This window comes from Hylobates moloch, unplaced genomic scaffold (genome assembly GCF_009828535.3).
Source record: "Hylobates moloch isolate HMO894 unplaced genomic scaffold, HMol_V3 SCAFFOLD_6, whole genome shotgun sequence".
Classification (NCBI taxonomy): Eukaryota; Metazoa; Chordata; class Mammalia; order Primates; family Hylobatidae; genus Hylobates; species Hylobates moloch.
In genome coordinates this window covers 41,833,816-41,848,808 of record NW_026652281.1, presented here as the reverse complement: position 1 = coordinate 41,848,808, position 14,993 = coordinate 41,833,816, and the positions used below count along the sequence as shown (strand labels likewise).

At 34.2% G+C, this 14,993-nt stretch overlaps 1 long non-coding RNA gene across 1 annotated transcript in view; it reads right to left on the bottom strand.

Moving 5' to 3' along the window:
* Positions 1-1,633: 1,633 nt before the first annotated feature.
* Positions 1,634-14,993, bottom strand: part of LOC131383786 (uncharacterized) — a 196,328-nt gene continuing 182,968 nt past the window's right edge. The window contains exons 3-4 of the long non-coding RNA XR_009214063.1: positions 4,837-4,915; positions 1,634-1,984 (exon numbers count right to left, since the gene is read on the bottom strand). This is a non-coding gene — a long non-coding RNA (uncharacterized LOC131383786). The remainder of the gene's footprint in view (positions 1,985-4,836; positions 4,916-14,993) is intronic.

The following is a 14,993-nucleotide window of genomic DNA, read 5'->3' as shown; positions in this document are numbered from 1 at the left end:
GTTTGTCAATATCCATGAAATAACATGAGGAGATTTTGACTCGGACTGACTTGGTTCTATAGATCAAGTTGGGAAGAATTGACATCTTGACGAAATGGAGTCTTCCTATCCATAAACATGAACTATCTCTCTATTTATTTGATATGTTTTATCAGAGTTTTATAGTTTTCCTTATATAGACCTTATACATATTTTGTTAGATTTATACATAAGTATTTTACTTTGGGAGATGCTAATGTGAATTATAATGTGTTTTTAATTTCAAATTCCACTTTTTCAGTGCTGGTTTCTTGGGCAATTAGTTTTTCAGATAGCTAAAATATTCTGTTTATGTGTCATATGTTTTTAGAATCATAACTTTTGTAATAGATTTTGTATCCTGATCTTAATTTTTAATTCTTGCCAATTCAAATATCTAATTATTTATAACCTCAGGCAAAGAACATAGAGTTTTAATCTACTCATGAAGTAAAAGAAAATACACAACATGACTCCTCTGAATCCATCATTATGTATGACAAATAAAGCATGGTCCTTGCCCTCAAGAAAGCTTTCTGCCTAGTTGAGAATATAGAAATAAAAAGAGTCAACATGAAGTAGCAAAGTGGCAAACATTGCCTAAAGAAAGACAGTGAAAAATGCATGTATCAGTAATGAAAATTTTCCATTCGATTTTTATGAGCTCTTATTGAAATCAAAACCAAAACTGTCTTACTATCATTCCCTACATTTTAGAAACTTCCAAAGTTTATATTAACGAATAGTAAAAATAATTTCAAATGTAATATTCAGACTTCTGTAAAGGTATTTTCTTGAATGGAACAACGGATATACCACTATTAGCTGTATTTCTTTTACAATCACAATCTCAAATCATGCCTGTGACATATAGATCCTGCTGTTAAAAAGTTAGCATTCTTCTTTGTGATTTTTTAACCAAATAGCTTTGAGAGAAATTTATCTTTACTTCTCAATTAAGGGAAGGAATTTTTAAATAATGTTAACAGCTCAAATAATTGGTAAAGTTACCTTTTATCTGAAGGTCCAAGCTGAATACAATGCCTTGAAAATAAAAAAAAAAAATAGAACAAAGAAACAAAATATTTTAACAGTGACCCTTTTTCTCCAGTATGGGATCTCATACTTCTGCTAGTTCTGCCACTTTCATTCATTTAGCAGTTTTCACCGTCTCCAACTGATTGCCAGATGCCTATGACAATATTTCTGTGTGTACACATTAAGCAAGATTGTTGTTGTTATGCTTTATTCTTTATTTATGTTAATGAGGCAGAATCTATATAGTGGAGAGCAGGAAATTTTCCATCCTGATGGATAAATAACATCTGTGGAAATTTTAAACATTCAAAATGTGTCTGTCTTGAGCAGCATGAGCCACCAAATTTTAATGACAGACATACAAACACATTCATCCAGAACTACCTGACTGGATTAAAAATTCCTATCCTATTAAAATAATATGTGATACTCTCTGTGCAGGCGTAATTGGTATTGATGTGGGAGATGAAGTATCAGTGTAATATTCCACGATTAGTTGTGCAGATCTGTTCAGTCCCCCTTACAAGCTCAGAGCTATGAATAGATTCAGTGAGTTAAATCTCAAAAGCCATTCAGATGGGATTCAGGCATTATTCTTTAATCATTATTAAAACTGAAGTCTACAGTGGGAGGGGGAAGTGGAGGATGAAAGCAAGGCTGAACTAATCATACTCTTATTCAATCTCTCAGGGAGTCTTAATTTAAGCATTTTTTTCTCCTGGGGTGACTCTGTCCCTTTACTCCACTTTCCCTGAAAAGACAGAGCTATCCCATGACTATGGTCCTCACAATGAAGTTCTTTTTTTCTTTATTTATTTGCTATTAATTTAAATTATTATGGCTGTGTTACATCTTCGTTTCAGTCCGGTACTGTGGTGCGAGTTGTAACATTTCTATTTTCATTTCAGAAAGCTTCTGTTATTTCTATCTGTGGACAAGGTATAGGAGAGGAGGGGAAATAAAGCGAAAGAGTTGTTAGCTTTTCAATGCAGTTATTGCTTGAAGTTAAAATACGCATATGCCTGTCTGCTCCAATCCAGAATAACAACACTAGATTTCCTATGTTAAAAGATACAATGAAAAGTAATATTTAAAAAAACAAGTTTTATTAATACCAGTAAAATTATTTTTTAAACAAGAATTGCCCAATTAGAAATAATTTCAAGTATCTCATGGAATTCAATAAACTTTATTTAGTAAAATAAATGAAATTTATCCATTGTATAGAATATAAGAATGGCATCTAAACTATCTTTATGCATCTGGCTAGATGGGAAAATGCTCTTTCATTCAGTAGTGAAGTTATCTCTTGTAAAATCAAACAGATTTAACCACCTATAGCTGCTGATGTGAATAGTTTGGGCCAAAGAGCAGACTTGTGGATTCAATTGTCATTTTTGGCTTCTAAAATAGAGCCAATCTGCCAAATAATAATAATGGTCCATGTCTGTACTTTGCTTTACACACGTATTTTCTCACCCCTCATGTCACAGCTTAAGCAGCACTTCCTCCGTGCCACTTTTTCACCTGCTCCTGTGTTAAGCTTTGTATGCCCAGAGCAGCATTTAATTTTCCCGTGGCTATACTATTGCAATTACAGTTACATTTTAGATTCCAGTGAACTGTCTCACTTACCCATTAGGCCACCTTTATGCCTACTCCATTCAAAATTTTTTGAGGTAATTAGTGGAGTGCCTGGCACATGGTACCCCATTATAAATATTTCTAATATTGTTGTTGACAGAATGGAAAGAGATTCAGAGAGAATAAGTGAATATCAAGACAAGACAGAGGGCCAGAAAGTTCCAAATGCCAGAGCCAGAAGCAGAACCCAATCTAGAACAGCCTTGCTGGGACTAGAATTTGTCACTGCTAGCATATTGCTTTCCCCACAACATGGTCTTCCTCTCTGGGCTGTGGAAAGAGACAAAGATTACATTTGGCAGTTGGCTACAAGGCAGACATCATGAAATGTTCTCCTTATTTTAGATGCATTTCATTCTCAGAAAGGAATATAAAAGATTAATTTAAAAGACCAAAAGTGGCAAAGCTGAGGTAGTTTAAGGAACAATATAAACAAAAATAATTATCCTGCCAATCTAACAATTTATGTCACCTTGTTGCTTTTTTTTCTAAGCAGACTAGATACTTAAAAGCATGCTTTGAATTCAATTTCCACATAATGTAAGCTCCTCTAGGAGATGAATATTCATCAACAATTAGTATTTCTAAGGATGCCTAGCTTGCTCTGTATCTCCTTGTGGAGCACTTCATAAAAACAGGTATTATCATTTTCACTATTTATTTTGCCCCAGATGTGAATTTTAATGTATTTAAAAGGGCTTTTGCTTAGATACTGAGAACACTGCCTTTTTTTTTCTTTTCCCATACTGGCCCAAAGACTCTCAGAATAGGGTAGATTACCCTTAATTACTAGAGGGTGTGTAAACAAATTCCCACAAATATGGTTAATTTTCTTTCAATTTCTGAGACTACTGGAATTAGTCCAAACACTAAAAGTTTATGTCCAGGCCATTTGCTGAAATAATGCTATGTACATTTTCTAAATGCCTAATTGATTGAAAAGTATATTACAAAACTGTTTTTCACTTATTCTGCAGCTGTGCATTCATGGTGTTTTGTTTAAAGAAAAAAAAAAAAGGCTTCTCAGGAATTAATTGACACAAGCCAGAACTTAGTGGCCAATTTAAGCACTATCTTTCATTTTCTGTAAGATCCACTTTGTGAATAAGTAGCTCCATTATCCTCAAACCCTAGCAATTTAGGATGTGAGCACCACGTGAAATGTGACATTTTCTTATCCTGCAATACCTACTTGAAAATGAATAAGTGCTAAATTTTGTTTTGCCTAGGAATTAAATGCTAATAACCTGTCTGTCTTGATGCAGACTCCAGACAAGATTCTAATATGACAAATAAGAGTTAACTCATCCTGTTGCTATCTACATTCCTGAAACTAAACTACAACACGGATCTTTTGTTATATAATTTACATCAAGCCCCTAAAAGATGTATGAATTGAACAAGATGATTTTATATGAATATTACTTAAAATTTGCAATTCTGCTCAGGAGAGTCTAGTAACTTGTGTATGGCCCAGCAGTTTTTTTTTAAATAAAAGGGAAGAAAAAGAAAAATGAGCCCAAGGCTATCTAATTATCATTTGATCATTCCAGGTGAGATTATTTCCTTCTGATCCTGCTCAGGTTTCTTCTTTATATTAAATTGAACAAAATGAAATACAATGATACAACTACAATTTTAGCACAAGTAAATATATACATATTTTTTCCAGAGTTTATTTTTAGTTGAACTCAACCCTACAAGTCTTGGGGATCAGAAAACAAACAAGTCATTCACTGATGCTTCTCTCAAAAACTTAAAATATAATTGAGAAACCTGTACCCAGTTGTGATTTTAAAAAGCTGAAGATGAGAAGAGTGAATGTATAGAGAGCTTTGGTAGCACAAATGAGAATATTACTTCAAATGGAGAATATTATACACGAATCATTGATTCACAGAATGAGTGGATCCCTGAGCAGGAAGTTGAAGGAAGGCTAAAGAATGATGATGCATAAATGTGGAAGAGGGAAAAGCTGAGGAAAAGCACAGTATGAACACAAACACGTCAGGTGGATTTGGGAACAAATTATATTACCTCATTAGCTTAAACATAAAGTAGATCAAATAGAGTATGAGACGCGTATGGAAGTGCTACCACTGGCAGAAAAACCTATCCATCCTCCTCCTTCTTTACCTGATACAACCTTCTCTTCCATTCTCTAGCTCCTTCAGTGAACAGTCCTATTTGCCCCTCAACATCCAGGCACCGGAGGCTGCAACAAGAGCAGCTATTAGTTATCTATCACTCATAACAGTTCACCCCCAAAACATAGCAGCTCGAAACAATATACTTTTTTTTTTATCTCATCGTTTCTATAGGTCTAGAATCTTAGGGCATCATTGCTAGGTATTTCTGGCTAGGGTTCTCTCATAAGGCTGCAGTTGAGCTGTTGTCCAGGGCTATAGTTGCCTCAGGGCTTGATTGGGGCTCAGAATTCACTTCCCTATTTATTCTTATAGTTGTTGGCAAATTTCAGTTCCTTACAAGCCATTGTTGGAGACCACCATTTCGCCATGTGTGCTCTCCATATTCTGCCCGAGTGTCCACGTGACATGACATCTGGCTCTCCTCAAAGTGAGTGATCCAAGAGTGATCACAAGTGAGAAAGAGAGCATGCAAGATGGAAGCACAGTCGTTATAACCTAAACTTAGAAGTTACCCTTCCATCGGCCAGGTGCGGTGGCTCACGCATGTAATCCCAACACTTTGGGATGCTGAGGTAGGCAGATCACTTGAGGTCAGGAGTTCGAGACTAGCCTGGCAAACATGGTGAAACACAAAAAATTAGCTGGGCGTGGTTGCGGGCACCTGTAATCCCAGCTACTTGCCACGCTGAGGCAGGAGAATTGCTTGAACCCAGTAGTTGGAGGTTGCAGTGAGCCAAGATCACGCCATTGCACTTCAGCCTGGGTGACAGAGCGAGACTCCATCTCAAAAAAAAGAAGTTACCTCCCATCACTACAGCCATAGGCTATTGGTCAGTCAGACCAACCCTGATATGATGAAGGAGAGGACTACACGAGGGTGTGAATATCAAGAGACAGAAATCATCTTAAGTCTTCTGGGAAGCTGGCTACCACTGCAAATTAAGCTCTGTGTTCATGCTGAGTGTCCAGAGTCTAAGCTGTCCAGGGAGTCATTGTTATCACAGACCCATTTCAGCACTTTGGAGCTTCCAAGCAGAGCAGTGCCTGGGTATAGACCACCTGGATTTAGAGCGCTTGGATTTGAATTCAAGCTTGCTATGTTAGTAACCATGTTACCTTGAGTAATTTACTTGACACCTCTGATCCTAAACTTCCTGATCTAAATAATCTACATAATCCGAATAATAACAGATGATGAATTTAAATAGTTTAAATGCACATTAATTATATGTAAATTAATATATAATGTTCACACATTAATGACATGTACAATATTGTATACTCAAAGTACATATATCACACGGAGATTCCAGGCTTGTTGATTCTATTGCTTGCTATTCAGAACATTAATTTCTGTTTTAAGTTTTTGGCTTCCTTAGGAAAAAAGCATATGATCTTCATTGTCTGCAGGCTTCTGAGGGCCCTAGATAATTTTATTGTCTCTCAAGGATTTATATTAAAACTAAAGTATATGATACATATACTTTGAGTATACAGTAGATAAAAACAGAGCTAAGCTAAATAGTTCGTTATTGTTGTTATTGTTTTTCTTTGTTTGTTTGTTTGTTTTTGAGACAGAGTCTTGCTCTGTTACCCAGGCTGGAGTGCAGTGATACAATATCGGTTCACTGCAACCTCCGATTCCTGGGTTCAAGCGATTCTCCTGCGACACCCTCCCGAGTAGCTGGAATTACAGGGGCCAGCCACCACTCCTGGCTATGTTTTGTATTTTTTAGTAGAGACGGGGTTTCACCATGTTGGCCAGGCTGATCTCGAACTCCCGACCTGAATGCAAAGATTAAAACCAGTATCCTTTTCAAGGATGTAGGAGACAATATTAAGACTTTGCTATTGGGTTGGTATTGCCTGACCTCTTATTTTGAGAAAAAATTATATTTCTCAAAAATATAATAAATAGAAACAAATCACGTAATGCATGTTGAAACCTGTTTTCGTTTCCTATTGCTGCTGTAACAAATTATCAGGAACTTGGTGGCTTAAAACAACAACTCTCTTACATTTCTGGAAGTTAAAAGTCTGAAATAAGTGTTATGAGCTAAAATCAAATTGTGGTCAGTACTGCATTCCTTATGGAGGCTCTACAGAAAAATTTTTTTTTTTTTTTCCCACTTTATAAGCCAGCCGCATTCCATCGCTCGTGGCCCCCTGCTCTATCTTCCAATTGTAACACTCCATCTTCTACTTCCATCATTATCTCCTTTCTCTAACTTTGACCTTTACCTTTCAAGAGCCCTTGAAAGAACTTCTCTTTCAAGAACTCTTGTGGTTATGTTGGGCCTACCTGGAAATTTCAAGATAAGCTTCCCATCTAAAGACCTTTTACTTTATCACATCAGTAAAACCCCTTTTGCCATGTAAGATAACATATCCATAGGTTCTGAGATTAAGATGCTGATATCTTTGTAGCTCATTATTCTGTCTACCCAAAAACCCACAGAGAGTTCTGTTATGGAATAAAAACCTCTACACAGATAAAAATCATTTTTACAATTTTGTTGTTTCAAATATCAGATTTACCTGTAGTAAAAAGAATGATTTGATCATAAAAATCACAGGGATTTTAAAAGATATTGCCTTTGGAAACTCCGATTGTATTTATATAGGATATATTAATTCAGGTAATTATTTTGAGCATCATAAAGCAAGCCTAAGTATCTCTCTCTTAAAAATCAAATTAGCATTCTGTTTCTATAATCTCACCTATATTGCTGCTACCCTTTAAAAACAAAACAATAAGAACAAATCTCCTTTTAAACTTTAAGTATTATTTTATTGGCTACAGCTAACTTTATATTTTAATCAGGAATAATAGTGATGGTATTCAACATTTTGTGCTTATAGTATATTGCTGTACTTAAAAAGGCATTAAAATATGCCAACTTAATATTTCTACCATAGTTATTTTACACATTACCTTAAAGTTCTTTTGCTGTAATGCATGCGTAATACCTCATAATCATTTGTGCAAATGCCATTTAATTGATTCAATTAAAATAATTATAAGCCAACTGATAAAAATTATTTGCATCTTAAGATGGAATTTTCAATTTGTGATTATGAAATAATAATATTTCTAGGTGAGGAGATAGAAACTTTTCACATCGTATTTAGTGATATGCATGCATTATAATTATATTTGTGCTCAGTCATCAGATAATTTTTAAAGCTGTATCTGATTTTTTAAATTTCAAATAATTTTTTATGTAATATGTTGTCATTCAAAAATCCTGTTATAATTCATTTTGAAATCAAATGCCATTATTATTAATGGCGATTCAGAGATAATCAACTAAAAAAATGGAGGCTTTGTCTACACATAATGCAAGTACTCTGATTAAGGAAAGACTACCCTAGGTTACCAAGTCTATACCCTGTTTAAAATCCTGCACAGGTTTTCCACAAATGCACGATTCTTCACAATGGCCACACAATAAAATCTTCTAGTATCTTTTCAAATTACCATTTCCTGGGCATCAGTGAGATTATCCGGGTGGCGAGGGAGGCTCTTGGCATCACTGTTTTGTTAAAAACTCACCAAATAATTTTATGTGCAATCCAGGTTGAGAATGATTACCATGAACAAATAATGATAGATGACAACCTGCAACTGTACTGCTTAGTCATCTGTAGTTACCTACACTTAGGAACTGAGTGTCCATCCAATTCATTGATGATCATTCATAATACACAAATTCTCTATACTTTTATATATATACAGTAAATAATTTCTATATATTTAAGTTTACATATACACACGGTGAATTCATATATATACACTGTAAATTTATAACCAATACTGAAAATGATTTTCTTTTTTTCTCCCAGCCAATTGTTTTTAATTATCACCATTCTTCAAATTATATTACAGTTTTAGACCTAGGTAAATAGAGTCAAATCCAAATCAATCAATGACAAAGAAATATTTCCTAAATTCATGTTATCCATGATTATCACTATTGTCTGAATTTCTATCAAATGGTGAATGTCCTAAAAACAGAAATTTAAGAACTTTTATGTATTTATTTATACATGTGGGAAAGGAGTTGCCATTGAATGGACAACCACTATTATGTACCCAGAACTATGATAATTACTTTGGCTAATTTAATTTTTTAAATGACCCCTTTGAGGTGATATATTACTGTTTGTTTTCTTTTTAAAATAAATTTATTTTAACAAAATTAATAAATGATGATTTTCTTTGAAATAATATGAATAATTTCTGGTGACTCTATGTTCCATTCAGTCACACACACACACACACACACACACACACACACACACACACAAATTTCTCTACAGAAAATACATGGCATTATTTTCTGTTTTTTGTTTGACTTGTTTTGTATAAGAGTCATTATGTTAATGTTGACTTTCAAGGATTTTCCTTATTCTTTTTTGTTTGTGCATTGCAATCCACAGACTGGATAAAGTATAATTATTTAGCCATCCCCATATTGATACATTTAAGATGTTTTCGTTTTTTTTGTTATGAACCTCATTCTTGTGGAAATAATACTGCTGTGAACATCCTTCTTGTGGAAACTAGCGGGTATTCCTGTAAAATAGGTGCTAAGAAGTGAAACTGCTATATCATGGAATGTATGTACTTTTGGATTTAAAGAGATGATGAATTGCCTTACATATGACTGTGGAATTTTACATGATAACCATCAATGAATACTCTTTTTACCATTTCTTTGCCAGATCTTCCTGTCATCAAGCTTCCATTTCTGCTATTCTAATGTGTAAAAAATTAATATCTCACTTGTTATAGTTTCTATGTTCTTAATTATTAGTGAGATTGATCATCCTTGTATGTACTTATTGGCCATTTCTATTTCCTTTTCTATGAGTTACCCAGTTATATCATCTATTTATTTTCTACTGGAGTACTAATCATTTCTTTGTAATTAATTTTTTAAATTGTGATATTATTTTTTGTGTATATTTTCTTCCAGTGAGTCATCTGTATTTTGGTATCATTTATGTACTATTCCTGATAAATAAGTTTTAAAATTTTATATTGACCCATGTGTCATTTATTTCCTTTTGTTATTATGTCTTTTATTATTTACGTTAACATAGGCTTTTGTATTTTATATCTTGTTTAAACAGAGCCTTCCTTTAGTCCCAAATTCATAAACATATTATAATTCTTTCTAATACTTTATGGTCTTTTTAATGTTTAGGTTTATAATTCATTTGAAAATTATTTCATGAATGGTGTGAAATAGGAGTTTCTTTTAATCATGTGGAGTAAATTATACAAATGCAGTATGATTATGTAAGTATGCATCTATTGAATAAATCACTTTCTCCACAGATCTGAGACACCATATTTATTATAAACTTTTATAACATGATTTTGTATATGAACATGATCTGCTCTATTGGTATAGTATTTGTTCTTGTACTGATACCGTATGATTTTAAGGAATGACATCTTTATAAAATCTTAACCAATGATAGGATAATTCCTACTCCCTGGTTCTTTTTTAGGACAATATTGGCTATTGAGTCTTTTCTATATGGATTTAAGATTACCTGGTCAAGTTCTACCAAAAACTTGTTAGAATTTTGATTGGAGCTTAATTTGATTTACAAACTAAGTATTGTCTTCTTGAGTATATTGTATCCTCCATTATATGGATAAGGTATATCTCCCTATTTATATAGATTATTTTTATGATGTTAGTTGGTTATTTTGCTCGTTAGTTGATGCAGTTTCTTCCTAGCCTCGATGGTCTTTACAATTTGGCATGTTTTTGCAGTGGCTGGTACCGGTTGTTCCTTTCCATGTTTAGTGCTTCCTTCAGGAGCTCTTTTAGGGCAGGCCTGGTGGTGACAAAATCACTCAGCATTTGCTTGTCTGTAAAGTATTTTATTTCTCCTTCACTTATGAAGCTTAGTTTGGCTGGATATGACATTCTGAGTTGAAAATTCTTTTCTTTAAGAATGTTGAATATCGGCCCCCACTCTCTTCTGGCTTGTAGAGTTTCTGCTGAGAGATCAGCTGTTAGTCTGATGGGCTTCCCTTTGTGGGTAACCCAACCTTTCTCTCTGGCTGACCTTAACATTTTTTCCTTCATTTCAACTTTGGTGGATCTGACAATTATGTATCTTGGAGTTGCTCTTCTCGAGGAGTATCTTTGTGGTGTTCTGTGTATTTCCTGAATCTGAATGTTGGTCTGCCTTGCTAGATTGGGGAACTTCTCCTGGATAATATCCTGCATTGTTATCCAACTTGGTTCCATTCTCCCCGTCATTTTCAGGTACACCAATCGGACGTAGGTTTGGTCTTTTCACATAGTCCCATATTTCTTGGAGGCTTTGTTCGTTTCTTTTTATTCTTTTTTCTCTAAACTTCTCGCTTCATTTCATTCATTTCATCTTCCATAGCTGATACCCTTTCTTCCAGTTGATCGCATCGGCTCCCGAGGCTTCTGCAATCTTCGCGTAGTTCTCGAAACTTAGCTTTCAGCTCCATCAGCTCCTTTAAGCCCTTCTCTGCATTGGTTATCTTAGTTATATATTCATCTATTTTTTTTTTCAAAGTTTTTAACTTCTTTGCCATTGGTTTGAATTTCTTCCCATAGCTCGGAGTAGCTTGATCGTCTGAAGCCTTCTTCTCTCAACTCATCAAAGTCATTCTCCGTCCAGCTTTGTTCCGTTGCTGGTGAGGAACTGTGTTCCTTTGGAGGAGGAGAGGTGCTCTGCTTTTCAGAGTTTCCAGTTTTTCTGCTCTGTTTTTTCCCCATCTTTGTGGTTTTATCTACTTTTGGTCTTTGATGATGGTGATGTACAGATGGGTTTTTGGTGTGGGTGTCCTTTCTGTTTGTTAGTTTTCCTTCTACCAGACAGGACTCTCACCTGCAGGTCTGTTGGAGTTTGCTAGAGGTCCACTCCAGACCCTGTTTTGCTGGGTGTCAGCAGCGGTGGCTGCAGAAGAGCGGATTTTCGTGAGACTGCAAATTCAGCTGTCTGATAGTTCCTCTGGAAGTTTTGTCTCAGAGGAGTACCTGGCTGAGTGAGGTGTCAGTGTGTCCCTACTGGGGTGTGCCTCCCAGTTAGGCTTCTCGGGGGTCAGGGACCCACTTTAGGAGGCAGTCTGTCCGTTCTCAGATCTCCAGCTGCGTGCTGGGAGAACCACTACTCTCTTCAAAGCTGTCAGACAGGGACATTTAAGACTGCAGAGGTTCCTGCTGTCTTTTTGTTTGTCTGTGCCCTGCCCCCAGAGGTGGAGCCTACAGAGGCAGGCAGGCCTCCTTGAGCTGTGGTATCCCATTAATAAATTTGTATTTTGTAAATATATCTCACACCCCCTTTTAAAGGGTTATTTCTAGGAAGTCTGTAATTTGTGGTGTTATAATGAAGCACTATTTATTTCATCTTATTATTATTTGGGGAATATATTTCTTCAATGAGGAACTATTGAGTTTCATCTGCTCATCATCCTATATCAAACAGAATTGATCATAGATTGAGTTGTCATTCATTCCAGTCTTTAAAACCAGCAAGCTCTGTAAGGACTGATAGTACTAAAGTTGGAACTCTTGCCAGTTAAATCTCTTGGGCTTCTAAATATCATGTTCAGAAATAATATTGCCTGAAAACATTGTTTGTCCTTTCTTCCTTTCTCATATTTCTAACTCATCTATCTTTGTTGACTTGATGTATTTGCTAGAAGCCTCAGAAAATGTTAAATACTAAGGGTTTTAGTGGAGATCTTAATTTTTCTCTAATATCAATAGGCATGCTTTTACTCTCTAACTATTAAATAAAACATTACTGAAAATTCCTTCCCTAGGCTAAGGAAATTATATCTTGAAATAATTTTTAAAATTTAGAGTTTTGTAATAATAAAATGTATTTCACCTATTTTTAACAGGAGAAACTACTACCAGATATATGTATTAATAAAACACTAATAGGTTTTTCAGAAATCTTTCTAAATAATTATGATAGTAATAGCAGTTACAAATGTCTGTGTGCCTCATTTATGGATAATACAATAGATGTTTTTTATACACTTGTTTGATGACAGTACAATATTTCAGTAGTCCTTCTTAGATTATAAAACTGAAATACTATGCCCAAATTCACTCAGTTAAAAAATAGAGCTGAGACTTCAACTCAGATCTGAGTGATTACATCTGCCACCACACTGACATTGTAATCTGAATAGAAGTTAGTTTCATAATAAGCACCAGAATTAAAATATGCATGGTAATATTTAATATTTAAATGTCAGTATCATTGTTTATAAAATGCTTCTAACAACATCCATGTGAGTAGGACGCTTCTACATCAACTCAATCTGGCCATTGAGTTGCTTCTTGTACCTTAAATTTCAAAGAGGCATTGAAAGAAAATGTGAAAACATTAAAATATTTCAGAGACAGGAACCATGTTTCAGTTTCCTTGTACAGTTTTAAAATGTGAAAATATTAAAATATTGCCTATTTTAATTTTTTATATTTTATCTTATTAAATGTGAAAATATTAAAATAAGTCAGAGACAGCAACTGTGTCTCAGTTTCTTTGCACTGTTATTCACAACCTTTTGCCCTGCTGACACTCAGCCTACATTAGCAACCAACTAACTAAACTTAATTTGGTTTGTATTATATAGTTCAACCCCTCAGTATCACCAGGGAAACAAAATGGAACAAGTAATATTCATATGACAGTGACTCGATACATGAGGAATTATACCCTTTGGGTTTTTAGTTACAAGATACATTTATGAAAATATCTTGTTCTTAATTCTGAAGAGCCTACTCCTGTTTGACTTTGTTGAATCTCCTAAAGTTTCCAGAACACCTATATTACTTTACCCTTGAAGCTGGGACAGAATTGTGAATTCGACACATTTTCTTCTTCAGGATTTGTGTTTCCTCGAGGATAAAATGTGTTGAGTGTGTTTTTAAAATGCTGCTTGACAGCTAGAAGTGAAAAATAGTGTAAATTCTGACCTTGAAGTTTTTCTATACACTTTCTTGCAACTGGATAAAGTACTTAGTTTATTCCATATGGAGTTTTCCATCTTGTTTCATATAATACAGCCTCAGTCAAAATAGTCTGTACCTTAACTATATCACATTACAATGTTAACCTGACATTCAGTATTATAAAATGGAACACACTGAAATTTCTTAAAAGCCAATCTCAAAGTTTTATTGAATTTAAAATGCTACGTGTAGTACTTCTAAAATAAAAATGAATTATCCCATTTAATTTTATAAATCATTTCTGTACTTAATTCCTAGACATTAACTGCTTCAGGAATATTTTAAGCATACTGGAAAAGTATGCTTAAGTATATGCTCAGATTTAAGTATATAAAAATATGGGAGGAATATTTTTGTGGCCAATTTTAACCCTGACTTATGTGAATATACTTTCTAGATATTAACTATTGCAGGTACAGCATAAGATTTATTGAAAAAGATGCATGAAGGCCAAAAAAGATCATGTTAAATAGATAGCAAATTAACCAGAGATCTGGTTTGTAGATTATAAGACAAGGTAAGTTTTTGTGAAATTGCATATAAAAATGAACTTAAGACAATGTTATATAGTGGTACAAATTGGCTAGCAAATAATAGTAACAGCCTCTTCTAAAATTTTTACTGAGTTAGGCCTCTAAGCTCTTTCCATATAATAACTCATTTAAGCTTTCCAACAATCCTATGAAGAATTTACAGACAGAATTCCAGTTTTTCCAATAAGCAAATAGAGGCTTAGTGAAATTAATGAAGTAGTAAGTAGTACACCAAGATTTTAAATCCAGGCAATCTAGTCCAAGAATCTGTGACCTGATATGCCAATGATTCAAAGTACAATAATAATAACATCAAATGATTATTAGAAAAAATGTTTTTGTTAATATTCTATTTGTCTTTTTGTAATGATACAAGAAAAATGAATTTAATACATACATATTTGCAAGAGCTATATTGGTCATTGACAACTGTAAAAAAAGGAATTGAATAAAATTATAAAAACGACTCTGATGACCAAAGAAGCAGTTTTGAAATTTCAAGACCTAATTCCAACAATGCGTATAGGCATGCCTCTGGCAAAAAAATAAATAAATAAAAGAAAAAGAAAAAGGAA